We start from the raw sequence: 24,850 nt of genomic DNA, 5'->3' as shown, positions 1-24,850 counted from the left end.
TATTGCTAATACAAGCAACTTCAAAATTGTACTTGTAAAACTTTAAAGACGAAACGGCGATAATATTTAATTAAAATTGTAAATAGCTACATGTGCCAGTTTTGAATGAATGATTCACGGTTAGTTCCATTAGACTTACATCGACCGGGATATGAACCGTGATTATCTTTTGTATTGTTTTCGAGATCCCGATATTCCCCTCCATATTATCCCGGTCGATATGTTAGCTACATGTGTACAAAATATTTTTTAGGATAGTTTAAAAAATACCTTATAAAACTATACCTATAGTAAAAGGTAGATATATTTATAAGTTAGTTAGAACATACCTACCTACCTTCATAATATATAAACGTACAAAAAATTACAGAAAAATAATAAAATGATTAAGAGATTACCAAAAACTGAAACTTCAAAACCATTAAAAGCAAAAAAGGCATCTCTAGAAAATACCAAGCTGGTTCAACAGATTGACTCAATGTTTGCCAACGATCGAAGATTCAAGTGTTACGATCTGATATCGATGTTAATAAGTCAATAAAACGTCGCCGGACTGGAAGCAATTTCTTTTTACGAGTCCCGGGACGGTGACTGGCTACAATTCAGCTTTTTACTTTTACTATACACTTCCCCTCAATGAGTAGAGACGCATCAAACACCTTACCAACTGAGAAGAGCATGTTGATTTTTTTTATGCACCGGGTTTTAAGCCGTAGTGTAAGAACGCTTGCGACTCCATATGTGTCCGGGAACGTAACACATATGGAGTCGCTGACAGTGTATTTTTAAAGATATAAGATTTTTCTGTTTCGTCAGACATGGTGATACCGTCAACACAGTTAGTCCTCAGAAGCTATATGTAGGTACTTAATGCATAGTTATTATAGCTGCGGTTTTCGCAATGGTTCACTCGCTGCTAACGTACGGCACCAAGCTATGGGGCCGAGCCTCGGACTGACAGCGAGTGTTCTCGATGCAAAAGAGAGCAATTCGTGCAATGGCTGGCGTGTCTGCGGACGCCTCAGCACGCGAGCTGTTTCAGGAATTCCATATCCTACTCCTGCCTTGCCTATATTCTGTACCAAGTGGCCGTGTTCACTTTGATTAATTCAAGCGCAAGGGTACGAATCCCAAATACAGCTAACGTATATAAGCATGAGGATAGGCTAAGTACAATCTCGCTCAAACATGCCAAAACGGAAGGATCCGTATACTGGGACCTTGCGTGTGTGTGGTTGCCAGGCACAGTGAAAAATGCAGCATGCGTCCAAAGCTTTAAATATAAACTGAAGTCATAGCTCACAGAGAATATTTTTTATAATTATCAGGACTTTTTCAATCTACCTCTCGAGATATAATAATTAATAATATTATGTAATTCAATATACCTAATGTAAAATATTTCCCATTATGTATTGACTTTTATAGAACTGAATGTTATGAATAGTAAAATTCGTGTAATTTCATGTCATTTCATTTCTTTTAATGCCCGCAAATGGAGCAATCTCCTGCAGATTCGAGCGAAACATGACATTCTGTTACGTCCTACTTCAAACATTTTTTTTAATTAAATTGTTTTCAAATTTAGTTACTGTTTCTTAGTTTAAGGGTACGACTATATTTACCGACTATTCTGAAATGGTATGGTCCGGCTCCGCTAAGTTTGCACGGGCTTATTGACGTAGCAATTGACGTGAAAAATTAGCGTGGTTAGACTTTTGTGGGATGCTAGGTATCAAAATATTTAAATAATAACGTCGTCCACAAACTATAGGTATGATACGATTTGATTTGACTGCCTATTACACAAAAAAAAAGTTCACATAACTGTATAAAAAAAGCTTGTAAAAAGTCTTTACTTCTTATTACACATAAATTAGAATCTGTGAATAGGTTGGTTTGTAACAACAAAATCGGTTTTAGGATACCGTAAAACGGGGTCAACAGAAATCGCGGGGTGAATAGATAAATTTTGAACTTTTTCTGTCAAGTTGTTATATTTAAAAATGTACATTTCTAAAATTAGAGTTTTTGGAATGCGCATATAGTAGACTATTTATTCTCTACATTGATACCAAAAGAACTTAATCAAACTGCCTAAAAGTTAGATTTTTTTGACTCTAAAATAAGGTCTCGCCGAGGTAAGAAATGAAGCCTGTCTGAACTTTGTTCTAGCGGTAAATGTTTTGACATTAACTAAGTAAAAGTTAGCTAACCTGGTAATATGGTATCTGTAGTACCTAAATAATAAATAATATCACTATTATTCTCTATAAAGAAGCATATTTTTTTGCAAAAACCTAATAACAAGCAATTTTACGTGATAAAGGGGTCAGTGGACACGCATATGGGGTGAACAGTTACACCATAGGGGGTGATTAGATACAACAAAAGGGGTGTAAAGATACGCCTTGGGGGTTAAAAGACACGAAAAGATAATTTTGTGTGAAATAGCTGTTTAACAGATATATATACCATTTACCAATAGAGTATCAACATAATAATTACCAAATTCGATGCCTATGACAACTAAATCTTAATATTTCTATTCACCCCTTTCTTGTGTCTATCGACCCCATTTTAAGGATATGGAGAAAACAGGTAGTTTTCTTTGATTTTCTCTGAATTGGGTTGGTAAAAATTTATTTCACAAATGCAAAATTGAAGAACTAACCAAGACTCAAAAAATGAATTTTTTACTTTTATCATTTGGATTATTGGAGAAAATCGTCCTTGAAGTTGAAAATCGTGTCTTTTCACTCCGTTTTACGGTATTGATCAAAATTTATTTCTTTATTACTTAGGTATATAATAGATAGTGTAGCGAAACGCTACTGGCCGTTTGTAAAAAAATGAAATGCATATTTGCGATTATTACGAATTCAAATTTTGATGGAATGTTTATTTTATTTTATTTTATTATTAAGGTTCACCAACAGTGGCAACAACAACTTATGCACTAACACACTTGCGTACTATTCAATTGTGATTGCGCCACCAATTACAGGCGAACACAGCATGCATATTACTCTAAACATTTTAATAAGGTAAGAAGAATTACAATGATGCCTAATAAGTCTAATAACTAGATAAAAACTAAACAATCTACAAAGTGGAATGTCAAGAAGCACTTCAATCGGGAATCGAAGTAAGCTTCTTTTTAAAACTATTTAAGCTGTCATAGTATATATCCAGCTGGGCATTGTGCTTGCTAATTGTATTATACAAGCGCGACATGCGGGGCACCGGTGAGTGGGAACCAAGTTTAGTGCGAAAGAAACGCATACTAAATAGAGGGCAGGGGTAGCGTGGAGTGCGGGTTGGTACTTTAAGCGCGAGCATACTCAGTAGGCTGGGACAGTCTACTTGGCTGTTGATTATTTTGTATAGGAACGTCATGTCCAGCATTTCTCTCCTACATTCTAGTGATTTCATATGGAAGCGCCTAAGTCTTTCTTTATACAACGTTAGTTTCGGTATTCTATTTCGGTAAGCCAGGTGTTTGGTAAATCGTTTCTGCACGCGTTCAATTCTGTTGACATGGATTTTGTACGTAGGCGTCCAGATAATACTACCATATTCAAGCTTACTTCTGACGAATGAGTTAAATAGCTTTATCAGAGTCGAGTTTTTCTTAAATTATTTCCCAGCTCTGAGTACAAAGCCCAGCGCCCTGAATGCAGCGTCAATCATGGTGTTTATATGTTTATGAAATCGCAGTTTGCTGTCCAGTGTAACGCCGAGATCCCTGATCTCAGTCACTTCTTGCACATGTTGGTTCATAATTTTGTATTTTGTTTGCAACTCGTTCCGCTTCCTATGGAATTTAATATGGAAACATTTCGTGCGATTTAAATGCATTCTATTGATAGCACACCACTCCACTAAGGACGCTACATCGCCCTGCAATTTTTCAGCATCAGCGGGGTCTCTAATGATTCTCGTGAGTTTTAAATCGTCGGCAAACAAGTACACATTAGAAAATTTAAATATGGATGTTACATCATTGATGAAAATGTTGAAGAACAGAGGGCCCAAGTTCGATCCTTGAGGTACTCCAGAAAACGCTACGAACTCACGAGATGTTCGAGAAAGAAACGATTGAATTTGTTTTTGGCAGATGGTTTGTGGATTTGATGTCAAAAAGTCGTTGATGATCCGGGCTGTTTTTTTAAACTAGATTTGCAACGTTTAACGTTTAACCAGTTTGATAATTAATACGAAGTGCCGAAAGTGCGCGTTAATCGACGAGAGGAAAGGCTCCTCGTAGACAGCTGGCCACCTAAGCCGTGCGTAGGGTTTCTGCTCGAGAATTCTCGAGGCGAGAAATCTCGAGAAATGTGTCCTTCGTCGAGACGGGAAAAAAAATCTCAATGCCTCGAGAACTCGAGAAATAAATCTCTTGTGATAAGTAACAAGAAACACGCGTATAAACTTATAAAGACGTGATGTGTCAATATTAGTGTATTTCTTTAAGCAGTTAAATAAATGTAAAAAAAATAGAAACTGTTACTTACTTATAAAAGCAAAATAATATAAATGATCGTATATGATTTATAAATAATTGTTACGTATTTGCCGTGAATTATTTTTCAAAGGTGTTTTTCATTAAAAATACACGTCAAGATTTTCTTTGTAACGCTAAAAAAACGAATTATATGACCATGTAATAACTAAATTACTATTGATAAATCATATCATCCCGATATATGTATAAGGATTATTCTTATTAGCAAAATAGCACAATATTAGCAGCTTTATTGTTACGTTGAGTACCTAAGTACCCATTCATATTATGTACTTACTTAGAAAAACTTGAATACTCTTGCCTTATAAAATACAATATTGTGGTTTATTTAAATTTTGTTAAATACCCAAAGAAATACACTATAGCATATCACAAAACCGGCGCCCACGCCTGCACCTATAGTTTTTTTTTTGTTGTTGAATTTTGATTATTAAGGGCAATTTTTGGTAGCTAAAAATTTGACATTTGTTTGTTTATTGATCTGACCTACGACTCCTATGAGTCTGATTTGGAGTAAAGCAAAAAGTTGGACATAACAAAGTGTTTCTTGAAACTTTCAAAATTTCTCGAGGTACTCGAGAAACTCGAGAAATCCTGGTCGAGAATTCCCGTGCCTCGAGAAATAAAAAAGGTCGAGAAACCAGAAACCCTAGCCGTGCGTGAGTCGGCGTCCGGAGAGGAGTGGCTCCTCGTAAACTGCTGGCCACCAAAGCCGTGCGTAGGTCGGCGCTAAGCACTGGTGGAGTGAAGAAATCTCATCGTTATCGTCCGGTCTACTGCCATACGCGCTCGCCAGGAAGCGAGTGGCTTACCTCGTCGGCCTGCTTGAAGACACCATCTTGTGCGCTATCTGTGCAGTACAAGTAAATTTCCTACCGGCTGCCGGCACCCTTGCGTGTGCCTCCACGTTTGTCCCATTTACCTTTTTTCCCCCTGTACTTCAAGACCGAAACATTTGAAAATTTTAGCGTTAGTTTTCCAATTCAAATTTTTATAACCACCTAATTATTTGTTTTGTATTTTTGTGCCATATTTTTGTTTCGCCCTTCCTTCTTCCTCGCGTTATCCCGGCATTTTTGCCACGGCTCATGGGAGCCTGGGGTCCGCTTGACAACTAATCCCATGATTTGACGTAGGCACTAGTTTTTACGAAAGCGACTGCCATCTGACCTTCCAACCCAGAGGGTAAACTAGGCCTTATTTGGGATTAGTCCGGTTTCCTCACGATGTTTTCCTTCACCGAAAAGCGACTGGTAAATATCAAATGATATTTCGTACATAAGTTCCGAAAAACTCATTGGTACGAGCCGGGGTTTGAACCCGCGACCTCCAGATTGCAAGTCGCACGCTCTTACCGCTAGGCCACCAGCGCTTCAGCCATATTTTTGTTTCGCCATTTGTTAATATCTGTGATCCGCATACCTCTTCTTCTTCTTCTTACAAATCCTCAAAATTCAAAAAAGCCTCGTTTGACGGGCGGTATAAACAAGCGGTTCAAAATTTAGGTATCATTCGCCAACTTGTCAACCATCATCGTCCATAATATTCGCCACATTAATACATTTTTTTTCCTTTCCAGCTAAATTCTCAGCCGTATTCCTTTTTTTACCTTTCATGTTTACCACCTATGCGGAACGCAGACAATTAGTTTAAAACGATCAAAATAGTGTTTTTGGTGAATTTTGTAAATAAAATTTTTTTATACAGGGTGTTACCGGAAATTGATTTTTTAAATAAAAAGTTTTCACATTATACGTGTTCAGTGAATTATATTTGTTTTACTGCAAATTGGCGCCCGAAGTAAGGTAAAGAACTCTGTTTTTTTTTTATTATTTGAAATTATTTATTTTTTTGTGATATTTGTGGGACGGTGACCGTAGACCGGTCGCGGTTCATATAACCTTAGTTCAAATTTTTTTGTTTAAGCCCGCTGTCTCTCTACGCTGCATAGTGACATTTACTATTGTGTCCAACTGTACGTCTTCGTAATTACGACTCTCATTGCTCTGGATTTCTTCGTGTTCAAGCTTTGATATACAGGATGATGTGATTTATTTACGTCACTACAATTTGTTCTGCGACATTTATTTAAAAAAAAAACACAATGTTTTCTGTTGACCTTGTATGCCTTTTACTCACTTTCCCATAACATATCCCGAGTACTTTATTTAGTAGTTTGAATCCTGTGGTTAGAGCCCGTAAACGTTAGGGAACTCACAGGTAAGTCAGACGTAGAATTTATTATTTGTTGATCTTGAACTTTGAACCTTTGAACGTTGCGGTTAGAGTTTTGAATTTCATTTCGAAACTGATTTTATTCTCGAATCTGAATTCGAATTTAGGATTTAGGGTTCGACTTTTATTTTCTTTCTTTGACTTTGGACTTTGGCTTTGACTTTTAACGTAGTTGAAACTTGTACTTTGGATTTTAGTTTTAAGGTCGATTTATTGTAATTTTTGTTTGAACTTTGTCAGTTGGTCTAGAACCCAAGACAACATTTGACTTTCCACTATGTCACATCTAAGTAATGAGGGGTCGATTGGTGAGACGCCTCGTCCGCACTCTTCTTTAAACGTGCACCATCCCAGGATCTTAGATCCAATGGCCAGTGATGAGGAGCAGTTTTTTGATTCTGAACCCCGATGCCAGGCAAAGCATACGTCCGAACCCGCTCTGCCTTTTCCCTTTAAAGATTATTCACTTACGAAATTGAACTTGATTTTTTCCGGAGACACCTGTGTTCGCGAATTTTTCTGTCGAATTGAGGAAGAAGGTACGGCGCGTAACGTCAATCCGTCATACGTTGTCAGACGTTTTCACGAGTTGTTGTCAGGTACCGCTTTGAAATATTTTAGGGCAGTCAGATATCCGGGCCTTACTTATGCGGAATTGAAGTCTGAATTCATCAAAACTTTCGACGTAGCCGATTTTGATTTCAAGGTCGAGAGCCAACTTCGCGCTTTGTCACAAAAGGCCAACCAGTCGGTGGTTGATTTTGTTATACAGGCACGCGACCTGAACAGAAATCTTCGCACACCGGTTTCCGAAGACAACTTATTTAACATCATTAAGTCGCGAAAAATTTTTAAAGCCTTCCAAGGTCCACGTCCAGCACGTTTAGCTATTGCACCGATTAGTGCTCAAGTTGTAGAGCAACCCGGTTCTATTGTGTGTATGAAGTGTGATGCAACTGGTCACAACTACCGTAATTGTCCTTACGTTTCAGGGGCAGTGTGCTTCAAGTGTAAGCGGGTTGGAGCAATTACCCGTGATTGTCCTAGTTGTAATCCTAGTCCGTCAAAAAACTAATTCGTGGCGCACTGAGAGGTCCATCTGTGTCGCCCGTTTGTATTAATGATTCCCCGGATAATAGACTTTTTATTGATGTTATAATCACTGGCTCTCCGGTAAATGCTCTTTTGGATTCGGTAAATGCTCTATTGGTGCTCAGGTTTCACTAATCGATATTTCTCTCCTGTCGAAGCTCGGTATAGCTTTTCGCGAGGATATTCGGCCTTATGTTGTCTCCGCCGACAATTCACCTATTGAAATCTTAGGCGGTTTGGACATCCCTATATTCTTCAGTGGCATTCGCGTTCTGCACCCCTGTCTAGTGAGCAGTAATCTTCCTACTGCATTTATTTTAGGAATTGAGTTTTGGAATTCTTTTGGTCTTATTGACATTTTAAAGAAGGCATTTCGTGAGGGTTTGTCTAGTAAGCTTTATGTCCATTCGCAGCATCTTCCTACTGCAGTCCCACAAGTCGTAGGTGAGGTTCGCTATGTCCACTCACGTGTGGTGCTTACACCTGATGAGGAATCAAAGCTTCAATCTGTTATTAACGAGTTTGAGGGAATTTCTTCTGATAAAGCTGGTTTAGGTTGTACGTCGTGGCTTTCGCATAAGATTGAGACTGTCGGTCCACCCATTCGCCAACGCTACTATCCCCTGTCTCCAGTCAAGCTTAAGGTTCTCAATGAAGAGATTGATAACATGTTAGAGTTAGGGGTTATTCGTCCATCGCGATCACCTTGGGCTTCCCCAGTGGTGATGGTTACCAAGAAGGATGGTAGTGTCAGGTTTTGCGTGGACAGTAGGAAGTTGAACAGCGTTACCATCAGGGATTCATATCCTCTCCCGCGCGTTCAAGACATCCTTGACAACCTACGAAGTGCCAAATATCTAACTTCGCTTGATCTTAGGAGTGCCTTTTGGCAGATCCCTTTAGCTGATAAGGCCAGTTGTGAGAAAACCGTCTTTATCGTACCGCAAAGGGGTCTTTTTGAGTTCGTTCGCCTTCCGTTCGGTTTAACCAATGCTGCATCCGAGATGCAGAGGCTCACTGACATGATTGTCAATTTCGAATATACCCCTGAGTCTGACGATATTGTCTTTGGTTATGCAGATGATTTGATTTTGGTGTCCCGTGATTTTGATAGTCATATGCGGCTTATTCGTAAGATTCGTGATAGGTTGAAGGAGGCTGGTCTTACGGTTAATTTAAAAAAGTGCGAGTTTTGTAAATCTGAATTGAAGTATCTCGGCTACATTGTCAGCGTGGTCTTCAAACTGATCCGAAGAAGTTAGAAGCTATTAGGGATTACCCTACCCCGTCTTCCGCCAAGTCTCTGCGTGCTTTCATTGGTATATGTAATACGAACATACCGCCGTTTCGTTGATGGTTTTTCTTCGATTATTGCTCCTCTCACGGCGCTTATCGGAAAGAGGAAGGGACGTGATCCCATCGATTGGAACGATAGTGCTGATGAAGCTTTTTCTAAATTGAAGGAGGCTTTGATTAACTCTCCGTTGATGTCCTGTCCAGATTTTTCGAAATCCTTTATCCTCCAATGTGACGCTAGCCAGGTTGGCCTAGGGTCTGTCTTGGCTCAGGAGATTGATGGTGTTGAACATCCAATTGCTTATTAGTCCCGTTTATTTACTAAGGCTGAACGCGGATATGGGACAACCGAGCAAGAGCTTCTCGCTGTTATTGATTCCATCAAGCATTTCCGTGGGTATCTTGATGGAATAAAATTTAAGATCGTTACTGATCACATTGCTCTTAAATGGCTGATCACTCTTGATAACCCTACTGGACGTTTGGCTCGTTGGGCGACTTTGTTTCCCAATACAAGTTTGAAATTGAGCATAAGAAGGGTGTTCTTAATGTTGTTCCTGACGCCTTGTCCCGCGCTCAAGTTGGGCTTATCTCTTTCGCGCGTGGTGTGGATCCTTCTGGTGATCCTTGGTACGAACGTATCTACTAGGGGGTTTTGGATAATCCTCAGATGTTTACTGCGTTTGCCCTTCGGGATGGTGTCTTAATGCGCAGGGTATCTATTGAAAACCCTTTAGCACTAATCCTTGGCGTATAGTTCTTCCTGCTTCCAAGACTAGAGAGGCGGTTGCTGAAATTCATAATGGGTTTCCTAATGTTCATCCTGGTGTTATGAAGACGTATTTAAAAGCCCGTGATGTATATTATTAGCCAAACATGTATAGTCTGTGCGGAAAGAGAAGAGTCGTGGGATTTGAGGGCGCGCCAGTGCTATTTTATGGTTTTTGCTATGCTGACAACACTGGTCACGTGATTATAGTACGACACTAAAGGTCATGATACTTGAATCCCTTTTGTTCCGGTTTTTTACCACGGCTTACTAAACGGAGCCTGGTGGTGCTGTCGGCTCGTCAACTCAATCCTCTGATTTAGCGCAGGCACTAGTTTTCTTTTTAAAACACACTCTTGTTTTTATGTCTCAGATACTAAAAAGTGACAGTGCGATTGACAAAACTGCTAAAAGTAGTTAAGAATCTGCTCAATACAACTGTAATTTTAGTACTAAACAAGATAGAGTCTCATTTATGTACTCCCTAATCTGTGCACTGTGCAGTCCAACAGTTATTTTAATATAAAACCGGGTAGATCGGCTAGAAATTGGGCAATAGAACTGTAATTTTACTATCTGGGATATATTTCACCCATTGTAAACTTGACTTGTAATGTATGTGTACATTATTAATAATAAATATGAATATGAACAAAAATAGTGCATAAGTAGGTAGGCCTTATTGGGATATGTCCGGTTCTCTCATCACACGATATTTTACTTCGCCGAAAAGTCAGTGCTAAATGAAATATAATTTCGTAACTAACAGAACTAAACGAACTTACAAATAAAGAAATATTTTATTAGAAATAGTTTTATTCTTTGTAATCGAAGTCTGAATTAAAATATACAATGTCACTTATGTTTGAGCTAGCTTCAGAACAACCAGGGACACTCATAGAACTATCTTCATCTGAACTGGATGTGCTTGAATCCGGCACGTAGATTACGAATTGTTGCATATCACCTACTTAGCGGTCTTTTATTAGAGATACCGTAGGTACTTTTACACAATCCTGAAATTTTTTTACATATAAATATGCATAAAATGGGAAGTATCAAGACTATTTGTCAGTTATATTAAAGATCATGAATGACCTGCATATTTATGAAAATTAATATATTTTGAATTAATATACTTACCGATTATGTACCGGAGACAAGTTACTTAGGGGGCTTATTAAATAGGTAATTATTTTATATTAAATACAACATCAATACCCGTGAATAGCGGAAACAGGTTCCGCGACTTCTTGTAAGTCGATAGTCGGCTTTTAGCCGTTTTCTTCCCGCTGACAAAACCGAACAATGTTAAATATAATTTTCCTTGTGGTTTTATGTACGGTTTCATCGTGTTTTGAAAATATTTTATGCATGAAACTTGCGGTTTTTATTCATAAAAATATACAATGACAGAAGTTTGTTTACTTTTTACAAGACAGGTGTCAAAGGTTTGATTGCCATATAAAATTTAAAATGTTAGTTCCCGTTTCTGCCACGACTCTTCTCTTTCCGCACAGACTCTACCGTGATATTACCAGGTTTCTTACCGAATGTCAGGTCTACAAATCTTTTAAAATTGCAAATTCACAACCTCGTGGCCTTCGCTTGTTCCCTCGTCCTGTTGCTGCTCCAATGGATCTTCTTTCCATTGACCTAATTGGACCATTACCTGTCAGTCGTAGTGGTTTTCGTTATATTTTGACGATGTTTGACGTGTTTACAAAATTTATTTGGTTAGCTCCGTTAAAGTTGGTGAATGCGAGATCAATATCGATTAGCTTTAGAATCGGAGGTTATTTTGCGGTACGGTATTCCTACTTACATTCTCTGTGATAACGCTACAGTTTTTCATAGTCGTCAATTTTTAGATTTCCTGACGAGCTATAATATTCCGGGTCCGTGTTATACCCCATATTATTCGCCACAAGCGAATGTTGTGGAGAGATATAACCAGGTCGTGATTACTACTTTGAGCATTTTAGTTGAAAATGACCAACTGCGTCATCTCATTTACATCGGGTCGCTCTTTATTTGAATTCTTGTATAAATTTGGCTACTGCTTACACACCGAATTTTTTGATGTACGGCCGCGAGTTGTCAATGATTCGTGAGCGTGTTGAGAATTAGGTTGTGGACCAAGATGTGGGACTCAGCCGGATGGAACGCGCTTCGAATCTACAGACGCTTCGTGAGGTATACGATAAAGTTTCTGATTCGATGGCTTTGGCCTTTCATCGCAACGCCGCCAAGTTCAACACGAACCGTTCTTCGCCCAGAATCGTTGTTGACCAAATCGTTTGGCGCAGGAATTTCCAGCGTGGCTCCGCTGATCCTTTTTGGGGCGGTAAATTCGCCCCACGTTTCGTTCGGTGCCGAATGGTTAGAAGAGTGTCCCCACAGGTATAGGTTTTAGCTGATACCGATTCCGAGCACATCGGTACCTATCATATTAAAGATATTTTGAAATACCTAGTTTCTTCTTTTGGCCCGTTTTCGTTTGAGCGTTTCCTTGCTCCTTTTTCTGGATTTGACGTGTACTACCGTTGGTGCTTAGGCCCCGGTTATCTTTCCCGGCTTATGTCAGCCTGGTTGTGTAATTTGATGATTCGGTGTAGTGTGAGGGATCAAGGTCTGTAGCCAGGTGCAGTTCCTATCCTATCCCGGCCGTCACGTCTTGGACCGCGTTACGCGTCGGTTGGCCGGTGTCATCTTGTTATTCTTTTAGGTTAGTCTTTTGAGGTAATATTTGGTTGGGGTTGGTTTTATTGGAATTCGTTTAGGGTCCTCTTGTTATATTTTTGGGCTTAGCATTAAGTTTTTTTTGTTTTTGGGTTAGTCTTCTTGTTTTGTTGTTTGTTTGTTTGTTTGATTGGTAGGGAGATGCTGTAGCGAAACGCTATTGGCCGTTTGTAAAAAAATAAAATGCATATTTGCGATTATTTCGAATTCAAATTTTGATGGAATGCTCGAGAAAGAAACGATTGAATTTGTTTTTTGGCAGATGGTTTGTGGATTTGGTGTCAAAAAGTCGTTGGTGACCCGGGCTGTTTTTTTTAAACTAGATTTGCAATGTTTAACGTTTAACCAGTTTGATAATTAATACGAAGTGCCGAAAGTGCGCGTTAATCGACGAGAGGAAAGGCTCCTCGTAGACAGCTCGCCACCTAAGCCGTGCGTGAGTCGGCGTCCGGAGAGGAGTGGCTCCTCGTAAACTGCTGGCCACCAAAGCCGTGCGTAGGTCGGCGCTAAGCACTGGTGGAGTGAAGAAACCTCATCGTTATCGTCCGGTCTGCTGCCATACGGGCTCGCCAAGAAGCGAGTGGCTTACCTCGTCGGCCTGCTTGAAGACACCATCTTGCGCGCTATCTGTGCTGTACAAGTAAATTTCCTACCGGCTGCCGGCACCCTTGCGTGTGCCTCCACGTTTGTCCCATTTACCTTTTTTCCCCCTGTACCTACTTCAAGACCGAAACATTTGAAAATTTTAGCGTTAGTTTTCCAATTCTAATTTTTATAACCACCTAATTATTTGTTTTGTATTTTTGTGCCATATTTTTGTTTCTCCATTTGTTAATATCTGTGATCCGCATACCTCTTCTTCTTCTTCTTACAAATCCTCAAAATTCAAAAAGCCTCGTTTGACGGGCGGTACAAACAAGCGGTTCAAAATTTAGGTATCATTCGCCAACTTGTCAACCATCATCGTCCATAATATTCGCCACATTAATCCATTTTTTTCCTTTCCAGCTAAATTCTCAGCCGTATTCCTTTTTTTACCTTTCATGTTTACCACCTATGCGGAACGCAGACAATTAGTTTAAAACGATCAAAATAGTGTTTTTGGTGAATTTTGTAAATAATATTTTTTTATACAGAGTGTTACCGGAAATTGATTTTTTAAATAAAAAGTTTTCAAATTATACGTGTTCAGGGAATTATATTTGTTTTACTGCAATAGATAGTAAATATTTAGCATCTTGAAATTTACTGTATACCAAAATACAAAATGGAAGCGTAACAAATGAATATAAACCTAACCTGCTTTACAAATCCAAAAATATAACCTGTTAATTATAGTCATAGACATTTTAAGCCATTTCTACGGTGATATTTAATTTCAATTTGCCGTCAGAGTCAAATTATTTTAAATCTTGTTTCGAAACATCGCGGTGAGTCAATTAAATTCATTTTAAAAAGACAGCGTGGATTTTAGAAATTTAGCAACTTCGAATAATATGTTTATAGTAGTTAAAATTAGTATTTGCTCCTTTTTATTATTAATATAGCCTATAGGTACCTAACATTACCTACCTATAGCAAGTACAGTAGTGTCGGGGACTAGTAATGAAGATTACTTTAAGGGGCCCACTGATTAACAGTCCGCCGGCCGGTATCGGCCTGTCAGTTGTTCGGAACTGTCAAAATTTTGTTCTAACTGACAGGCCGATACCGTCCGGCGGACTGTTAATCAGTGGGCCCCTTTACATTCCTAGTAAATATTATAAGTAATCTCGGCTAAGTCGGCTTACTTAAAATATTCACTACTTAATGAAAATTATTAATTTGATAAATATTTTACGACTGACACGTTTTTCCATCAATACAATAATTTGTAAAATTTTCTTGATTGAACCGCATTGTAGCACACGGTAAAACGCAATAGTAATCAAAATTAATCCGAATTGAATTCTTCTCACAGAACACAGATTGCAGGTGAAATTGGTGCAAAACTCTGAATAGTAGCTGTCGAATACAAAGAAGAATCTTTAAAAGGAAAGGAAGATTTTATGAAAACAGACTTATATTTTACAAAAGGCAGGCTGCAAAGCGCAAGCGTTTAATAACCATCATTATTTATGACTTCTTCCTAGTAAAACGAAACTTGTAGTCAATCAGAAATATTTTCCACTTACAATAACAGCAGAGTGTTCTTTTTGGTGTACCCTTGTATTGCCGACAAACTTTTCATCGAATATTATTTCATCGACAACGATTCATCGAAACGTTAGTACTAGTAATATTGTTAGGCGTTATTTTATTTCAATTTTTCTTACTGCGTAGAAATACTGTTCAACGAATATTACTTGATCGCTAATTCGTTTCAAATTATTTTTCACCTCAGCGGCTCGAACAAGGGCACTTTGCTTCTTAAAAACAGTGAGCAAAATGCAATTTTGCTCACTGAGTCATTTTGTCTCACTGAGTGAGCAAAATCGCGTTTTGCTCACTGAGTGTGTCTAAGTTAGTGAGCAAAATGCGATTTTGCTCACTGAGTGAGACAAAATTACATTCAAGTGACCTTTATAGTCAAATGTCATTTCAACATGCGGGGTCTAATACAAGTTCGATATACTTGGGTTCTATTATCTCTGTCCCTCTAGGTATGTTCTCACTGCTTAGGGTGAAAAATTGTGTGTACTACACGAGATCAAAGTTATTTACATCTCGTGCGCTTTTGAATCCCTTACTACGCTCAAGATTCTAAATTCTATTATAGAATCTTTCGCTTGCACGGGACTCAAAATAAGCACTCGAAGAAATATCAAACTTTAATCTCTTGTTGTACAGATAACTATTAATTGGCACAAATACTAAACGTTGCAATTCATTTATTCGACGTATTACTTTAATACATTTTTATATGTCGTACTACAACATTTATACTATTTTCTGTTGTAAGAATTTTAGATTTAGGTTAGGTTATAACTGCGACCCCACACAGAAACGAACGGCTATCAAAGTAGGTTTTAGGTTAGGTTAGAACTGCGACTCCACACAGAAATTAACGGCTTTTAAAGTAGGTTTAGGTTAAGTTAGAACTGCGACCCCACACAGAAACAAACGGCTTTCAAAGTAGGTTTAGGTTATGTTAGAACTGCGATCTCACACAGAAACCAACGGCTATCAAAGTAGGTTTAGGTTAGGTTAGAACTGCGACCCTACACAGAAACAAATGGCTTTCAAAGTAGGTTTAGGTAAGGTTAGAACTGCAATTCCACACAGAAACGAACGGCTATCAAAGTAGATTTAGGTTAGGTTAGAATTGCGACCCCACACAGAGACGAACGGCTTTCAAAGTAGGTTTAGGTTAGGTTAGAATTGCGACCCCACACAGAAACGAACGGCTTTTAAAGTACGTTTAAGTTAGGTTAGAATTGCGACCCCACACAGAAACGAACGGCTTTTAAAGTACGTTTAGGTTAGGTTAGAATTGCGACCCCATACAGAAACGAACGGCTTTCAAAGTAGGTTTAGGTTAGGTTAGAACTGCGACCCCACACAGAAACAAACGGCTTTCAAAGTAGGTTTAGGTTAGGTTAGAACTGCGATCCCACACAGAAACGAACGGCTATTAAAGTAGGTTTAGGTTAGGTTACAATTGCGACCCCACACAGAAACGAACGGCTTTCAAAATAGGTTTATGTTAGGTTAGAATTGCAACCGTACACAGAAATGAACGGCTTAGTAAGTAAAATTATTGTTACCAACCTATCTTCCAAATTAGAGCGCAAACTTAAAATTGCCGCTTTCTTAAATTAAGTATATCCAGATAAACAATTTTATATCTTAAACTACGCACATAGCTATAATCGCGCAGAGTGAGCCGACTAACGTGACTGCGTTTAGTTTCGATAACGAAATATTACAAATTGAAATAATTTTACGTGCAATAAATTTTATTAAATACAATCCAAAATGAAATAAGAAAACCCGTAAAAAAATACCACGATATAAACTATACACCAAATAACTAAAGTACCAATTAAAAGTCCGTGATTTAAATTTACTAGTATCGATTCTTCGACGCAATAACTTGTCGATGAAATGAAAATACTTGAAACGTTGTCTTCCAAATAACATTCGATGAAATGTCTGTCGGCAATTCAAGGGTAAACCTATAAAACTTATAAATGGTAGCATAATATGGGGATTACGGTTAAATAATAAAGCATACTAAATTAACTCTATCCGTTTGTAACTACCTTCGAGCAACACGGAAGGGAGGCGGCATTCGCACTATTTCCCCTCTGCCGAGGTACAAGATTAGCGCGTCAATCTAATCTAGCGCGGGTAATAAAACTAGTTGCACTTGGATTTTTCACTAGACCGAGTCCAGACGCGCGCGTGAACACTTCTGCACAAAAATGCCTGTTTGCTCGGTTTTTTGTTATAAAAAGAGGTCGGGGACATCAAATTTACAAAAAGAAAGTGTTACATTTCACATGTAATATTTTTTTACATATCATACGTTTAATTACATTCAAACACAATTATTATATTTTAGTCTCATGTAATTGTTGGATTTATCGATTTTGCTCGCTCAGTACAAATTGCGGATCGGTCGAGCGACAAATCCGACTTCTCATCTCTCAGAATACAATAACATACTTCAACGAAAATGTGTTAGTGTGCGTGTTGTGACACTTGTCACTCGTCCGTACACAAAAAGAGATCGAGGTTTGCAAGATTTGTCTTTGACGTGTGTCATTTTCTATGTATTTGTGTCTTCATTACAGATTGGATTTTTTATGGAAGTGTGTGAGAAGTGCGACTGTGTGCACCTTTTCCCCCGCGAAAAATGGCAGAAAGATTTGTACGCTGAGATATCGGTTGGGCCCCTCCCTTCCGATGTGTCGGAAGCCGGTGTTGCTCGAAGGTAACTACGGTTTACCCTTGAATTGCCGAGAGTTAATTTAGTATGCTTTATTATTTAACCGTAATCCCCATATTATGCTACCATTTATAAGTTTTATAACATAACACAAACTTTCAGATATTGTCGATGAAATGAAAATACTTGAAACGTTGTCTTCCAAATAACATTCGATGAAATATCTGTCGGCAATTCAAGGATAAACCATATTACGATAAGATGCGATATGGATTAGATATGTCAGCGTCAAAAGTGACGTTTTGTTTAAAGAAAGGTCACTTTTGACGTCAATCGGGCCGTTAGCCTCTTGGCTTGCATTCAGGGAAAACTAAAAAACTCAAAATCGAAGTCAAGGTCAATTCTGTCTATTTAATATCTGAAAGTTTGTGTTATGTTATAAAACTTATAAATGGTAGCATAATATGGGGATTACGGTTAAATAATAAAGCATACTAAATTAACTCTATCCGTTTGTAACTACAAGCAGGCAGTTTAGTGATATTTTGTTTTGTTGCATGTCATTGATTATATGGGCTATTATTATTATGTCATGATCTAATTGTACTACCCTTCAAGTGGCGCCAGCGAAAACGCGAAAAGTAGTCAAGTGGCGCCGCGGATTTGCGCAAAAGCAGTCACGTGGCGGGGCTCCGATGGGTGGTCAGCGCAGATTAAAAGAATTTAATAAATCCGTCGATTTAAGCTTTTCTATGTTTAAAAGTATATTAAATCACATATCGTTATAATCAGCGTTAAATACGCTATTTGAATATAATAATTAAATTATTATATAGGAAATGTTTATAAATTTGGCCAGACCTAATTAAACTCCGGAGGAATGACAGGTTCCCAGTGTCCTTGTTAAAAATGGATACCACCATAAAACAAATTGATGATTGGAGGTGATTGCTATTTAATTATCAAATTAAGACTTTTATTATTAAGATCATATCATTAAAAGGGACCTAACATACAACTTATTTTACAAAACGACCTCTTAAAAATCACGACTGAACTCGGACTAGGCGGTCGTTCCCGAATGAATGGTCCTCACTAACAAATTTTATATCAAGTGTATTTGTGTTTCTTACGGTATACTATCCTTGTCTAACTCGCTACCTAATTTTGGGCACTAAAAGAGCGTAACTATACTTAAATGCGTTCAATTTCACATCTAAATACGGCAACACCTCATTAACCACTCACTGGTGGCCGACAGTTTACTGGTTTTCGCATCGACCCGTAAGTGGTGGGCAGCCAGTTTACTGCTTTTCGATCCGACCATTAACGGGTTGACCGCCAGTTGAAGGGATAAGTAGATTTGAGCAGGTATATAAATTGGTATACCTATAGTTTTTAACCTAGATAAGGACATAAAGTAAGATACTTCTTCCTAGCCATAGAAGAGAGAAAACATATAAACCAATATAAATACTACCCACTTACGACTTCATTGCGTCATTATGGTATGGGAAAACATTTATCATGAACTGTGTTTTTATGGATATATGAAATGGTACACTATAAACCTAAAGTAAAAAATACTATAAATGGTAAATAATGTATGTCAAACATTTCCCATGCTCTTCACACAAAACAATATTACGAAGATTCAAACCTGGGTTCGACACAAAGAGTCTACTTGTCGTCACATGGTACTATTTTCTACATTAATAGAGCAATATAATACAAATATACAAGTACATGAAAAGAGTTAACGACCAACAAAAATAATCTCTGAAATAACTTTTGGATAACATCAGAAACCATTTATAACGCACATCCGTAATAGCGTCATAAACGCTTATGGCGGCATAACACCGAACTCGAAAAATCACCGGTTATTTATCACGCTATCGACAAATGACAATCATTATCACGTTATCCTGTAAACGTAGCCGATACTTGTCACGTTAATCGTGCCAAGTGTATCATTTAAGGCGGTCGAAAGCGAACAATGGCCGGTAATCAATAAGAGCCTTCAGCCGGGCTATTGTGTCCCTAATGGGGAATTAGCTATTTGCTCCATGACGAAGACAAATTATATCTCCACTTCGATTAATTACATAGCTTAACTGTGTTGTCGATTATGTGAATATGTGTACCTGGCCTAGCGAATTGCAATATCCGGTTTTTAGTCGAAGCCTGCTATCGAACTAAATTGGGGATTTGATATTCAAGCTGCACACGAACTGCTTTTTTCAGATACGAGAAACCTCTTCACAAAAACTAGGCTATGAAAGTATTTTTAACTGAAACCGGTGTTTACCTAGAAAAGAAGCAGTAGCAAAAATAATTTCAGTTTTTGCGCTCTTGCGTACGTACATAGGCAGGTATAGTATGAATTATCTCACGTGATATTTTCGGGCTCAGGCCCTAATCCGTTAAACAAAAGCCTTTGTTTCTTTCAAGAGCGGTCTTCAGCACGTGCCGAAGTAACCAATGTCGTTTAAAAAGCCTCTATCATGATACTATTAAGGTTCAAATTCATGTGACAGTTCATTCAGAGAACAATCAGGGTGGTCTTGGTTTTGGAGATAACAAAACGTGTTATCTCCGAATGGGCTGTTTCATGAATTTGAACCATATAATTAGAATGGTAAGTTTGGTTTTTAAACGGGCTTGTTCCCGTTACTTATGTCGGGGTTATTAGCAGTAAGCAGTGTAACCACTGCATAAAGCAAACAATACCTTTTGTTTAACAGATTAGGGCCCGAGCCCGAAAAAATCACCTGAGATAATTCATACTATATTACAGTTGCGTTCTAGCGAGTGTGATGCATGTAAATGTGATAAAAACGTGTGGCTGGCCCTTACATTGGGGCTAGTTTACACATTGACTAGTATTTATTGTCAGTTCATACATTTGCCACTGAATACAAGTACCTAATACCTATTGCAAGTAGATAATATATGAACTCTCTATAATTACTGCTCGATTCGGAAAATTAATTAGATTTCTACTAGACTTCAACAAGTTACGATACGGATAATTTAAAGATATTTGTATGATAGATATGTCATATTTGACGTTTCCGCGATTCTGGAGGTCCTCTTGAACGATTTCGACAAATTATGACTTAGATATCCAAGTCACATCTAGTCGATATCTAATGTAGATCTAGTTGATCTCTAAATCGTCTCAAGATCTTGTGATTATCTCGGTATCCGAATAGGCCTGTTAAACACGTATCAATGTGTAAACAGACCCCAATGAAAAGGCCAGTCACACTTTTCCGTATGCCACACTTATATTGACCTTACCTACTATCAGTACCCTTATCAGGAGTTTACCGGGGCCGTTTGCGCTAGAAACTGCGTCAGTACATCTCGCACATAATCAAACCCCGTTATCAATGTTGCAGTTCATTGAAAATAAGGGTTGTCAAAACTACGTACCCTTAATTCGGCTTTAGTTTAGTTCTTAAGTTCGCCATAACTATACTCTGTATCTTTAGGTATTTAAATAAAAGTAAACAAAATCTACCCTCAAACGGCTCCTTAAGCCAGTTGAGGGTAGATGAAAACATTACATGATCAAATAATGTAGGTTAAAGTCTGGTCGTTCAGTGACTGATCCAGGTGGTTTTGTATTTGGTTGGTTAACCAATAAATGTTATAACTACCCGAAAATGTACAAATTATTTGTTTACTTTTATTTAAATACCTAAAGATACAGACTATAGCATTAATTCATAATTCCACTAAAAATTGTATCATGTTTAGTACTTCAACACCTGGGGTTTAGAAAACCCAGTTTCAGTTTCAATTTTCATAGTTATAAAAAATATGAAAAGGCTAAGAGGGATAGGTAGCGAAGTTAGGTTATTAAAGTTTTTTTTTTACCTTTCAACTAATTTTACGCAGCTATATTTGTTGTGAATTCAATGGACATACATTTTTTGGTAAAATAGTTATTTTAATACTTTACTTGGGTGCTAACGGTGAAGTTAAGCGTACGATAGATAGCTTTGCCAGCCCTAATTTTCTATGTATAGCAAGATTGATAACGCGGTTTGCTCAATAATGGATTATGGCAAGCGAAATGCACTCCGAGTGAGTTTACACAATCGCTCGCTAATGCAACAACCGTCGTAAAGGTAGAGTTACAGTATGAATTGGATTGTATTTTACATACATACCTTCATAAGTATATGTAATTATGGGTCACTGCTAGCACGCTGTTAGCCTGGCGGTCAAGCGTGCGGTTTCTAAAATCGGAAGTCTTGGATTTGAACCCCAGTTCTTAAGTTTCTTGGAACTTGTGTACATCATTTGATGTTTTACGAGTTTAATTTTTGCGAAGGAAAACATTTTAAGAGCCCATCAACGTGCGCACTAGCGCCACTGCTAATTAATCGTGATTATTTAAATTTAACGACAGATATTTAAAAAAAGGGGGCCGCTACGTACTGTATTGTATATTTCAGTACCTATTGAATACATCAAACTAGTTTTTATGTTGCTGGATTCGTCAATCTATGCGTCCAACGTTAAAACGGCAGTTTTTGTTTTGAGGTCCTAGTTCGACGAATCCAGCAACATAAAAACTAGTTTGATGTATTCAAAAGGTACTTAAATACACAATACAGTACGTAGCGGCCCCCTTCTTTAAATACCTGTCGTTAATTTTAATTAATCACGATTATTTAGCAGTGGCGCTAGTGTGCACGTTGATGGGCTCTTAAACAAACTGTAATGTACACTGATAGGGTTTTGCCTCTAGAGGTTGCAAGATCAGATCATATTCGCTTTCGTGAAAGCTAATACCTGCGCTAATTTTTGTAATAAGGATGCCAAAAGTGGACCCCAAGCTCTTTTGCGACCAGCCGACCTAGCCAAGGTGACAATCGCTATCGCGACGACAACGAAACGCTTTGTGTTTCTCTATCACTCTTCCATATTAGTGCGACAGTCACAGTTGCGTTTCGATCGCTACAAAGCGTAAGCGATTGGCATGTTGGCTACGCGGCCAGGAAAGCACTAGGATAACGAGAAGGACACTATAACATACGTTAATAATCAAGACCTATAACCATTTTAATTAAAACCTATATAGTTACTTTCAGTAATATCTAGTAGCTATGCCTAAATATACTGAGTACCTATCAGTTATGCCTCTCGGGTCATTTACTATTTAAGAAAATACGTGGAAAATATTTGGGACAATGTAGACAAGAAATGGATTTCATTATAACTCTTTTAGTTTCTGGTTTCCCTTATTTCACAGTTAAGATTAAATGACCTATAATCAGTGACTATCATCCGGTTTTATAAATATAAATATTCTACCTCGTTTAATGCCGATAAAAGACATGCAAACAATATTCAACTTTGCCACCGATCGTGGGTATACACTTATGAGTAGGTATAGCTATTTTGGCGTGTGTCGCTTTTTGAATGGGGCCCCCAACCTTGAAACTTGAGTCACGCGACTGCGTGAAATTCACGCTTTAGTAGGTGTTAGGGTTCCGTACCTTAAAATGGAAAACGGAACCCTTATAGGATCACTCGTGTACCGGTTTATCTAGTTGTCCGTAACAATGCGGGTATACGGTAAACGGGTTACTTTAAATCGATATTTGAGGAATAGGGATAAAATTTTTGAACGCGAGTTTTAAAAAAAATGTGGTTGGCAACCTTAACAGTGATGAACTTATATGTGATGAAATCGTTCAAAACCGAATTCCTTATACATTGAAATGGATGATAAATGCTACCCCACAAATCGAAGTAAACCCACTTTACCAGTACATTAGTACGGGAGCTCTATTGATTCCAATTAAAGTAACCAACTCAATTCTTACCTCCCCTCTCATTATCACCTTCATTCACAAGGGTGAAATAAGAACAAAAAGGGGTGCGTACAGACACAGCCCCAGGTTGTAAATTCAAAATAATGCCTCTTTTCTCTTGGTTTTCGATACAAAATTTTAGATATATAATTTTTAACAAAAAAAAACCGACTTCTATGGGGCCCGGTGAAAGATTATTGTAGATGGTGCGCTATGTAGAAAAGGAGGTAAAACCACCCACTTTTCTAGTAGCATTTCGTTTCTGTAAGGCTCGCAGTTCTAACCTAACCTAACCCACTTTTGTTCGGTTCTGTGAGGATCGCAGTTCAAACCTAACCTAACCCACTTAACGGCGCATGCGGTGCGGTGTACGGGGGTTTGAACGGGACGGGTTTGGCATCATCATACTTTATACCTACATTTTATGGTAGGTAATCATAGTGGTTTGTTTAGTTTAGGTAAAATAGTGGTTTTCCGGGTCAAGGTCCGGGTCTGAGTCCGAGTCCGGTTCCGAGTCCGGGTCCGAGTCCGGGTCCGAGTCCGGGTCCGAGTCCGGGTCCGAGTCCGGGTCCGAGTCCGGGTCCGAGTCCGGATCCGAGTCCGGGTCCGAGTCCGGGTCCGAGTCCGGGTCCGAGTCCGGGTCCGAGTCCGGGTCCGAGTCCGGATCCGAGTTCGGGTCCGAGTCCGGGTCCGAGTCCGGGTCCGAGTCCGGGTCCGAGTCCGGGTCCGAGTCCGGGTCCGAGTCCAGGTTCGGGCCCGGGTCCGAACCGGATCCGGGTACGACTCCGGATCTGGATCCGAATCCGGGTCCCAGTCCAAGTCAAATACGAAATTCGAAATCACCAAACGTGTATACTATGCGTCGTTGAAGAGTTCTATTCTGATCATCATCAGCAGGTCCACTTCATCAAATGCGACAGTTTTTAATGTTAATGCTTTATTTTATGATGAAAATACAGAAAATTCTATACGTATGCCTTTAAGATTTGAGGAGTTCCCTCGATTCCTCATGGATCCCATGTTCAGAACTTGAGCTTGACATAAATATGGCTTAAAAACTTAACTAACTTAACAAACATAACGAAGAGAAAAAATCGCCAAACGCGAGCTATGCGTCGTTAAAGAGTTTCGTTCTGGTCATCATCAGCAGTTACACTTCCTCAAATGTCACTTTTTTGAATGTATATGCTTGATTTGTTGATAAAAACACAACAATCACTATATGTATGCCTTTAAGATTTGAGGAGTTCCCTCGATTCCTTATGGATCCCATCATCAGAACTCGAGCTTGACAGAAATGTGGCTTAAAAACTAAACTTGCTTAACAAACACAACGAAGAGGACAAATCGCCAAACGTGAACTATGGGTCGTTGAAGAGTTCTGTTCTGATCATCATCAGCAGTTCCACTTCATCAAATGCGACAGTTTTAAATGAAAATGCTTGATTTTCTGATGAAAATACAAAAATCTCTATACG

The 24,850-nt window shown here is 38.5% G+C and overlaps 1 long non-coding RNA gene across 1 annotated transcript; it reads right to left on the bottom strand.

The window, feature by feature from the left end:
• Positions 1-210: 210 nt before the first annotated feature.
• LOC134792109 (uncharacterized) lies at positions 211-18,886 on the bottom strand. Its single transcript, XR_010144394.1, has 3 exons — positions 18,586-18,886; positions 18,143-18,553; positions 211-227 (listed from the first exon to the last, which is right to left on the bottom strand). It is a non-coding gene; the product is annotated as an uncharacterized LOC134792109 (long non-coding RNA).
• Between the last annotated feature and the right edge of the window lie 5,964 nt (positions 18,887-24,850).

This window comes from Cydia splendana, chromosome 7 (genome assembly GCF_910591565.1).
Source record: "Cydia splendana chromosome 7, ilCydSple1.2, whole genome shotgun sequence".
NCBI lineage: Eukaryota > Metazoa > Arthropoda > Insecta > Lepidoptera > Tortricidae > Cydia > Cydia splendana.
The sequence above is the reverse complement of the archived record's forward strand: the minus strand, read 5'-3'. Positions and strand labels throughout refer to the sequence as shown.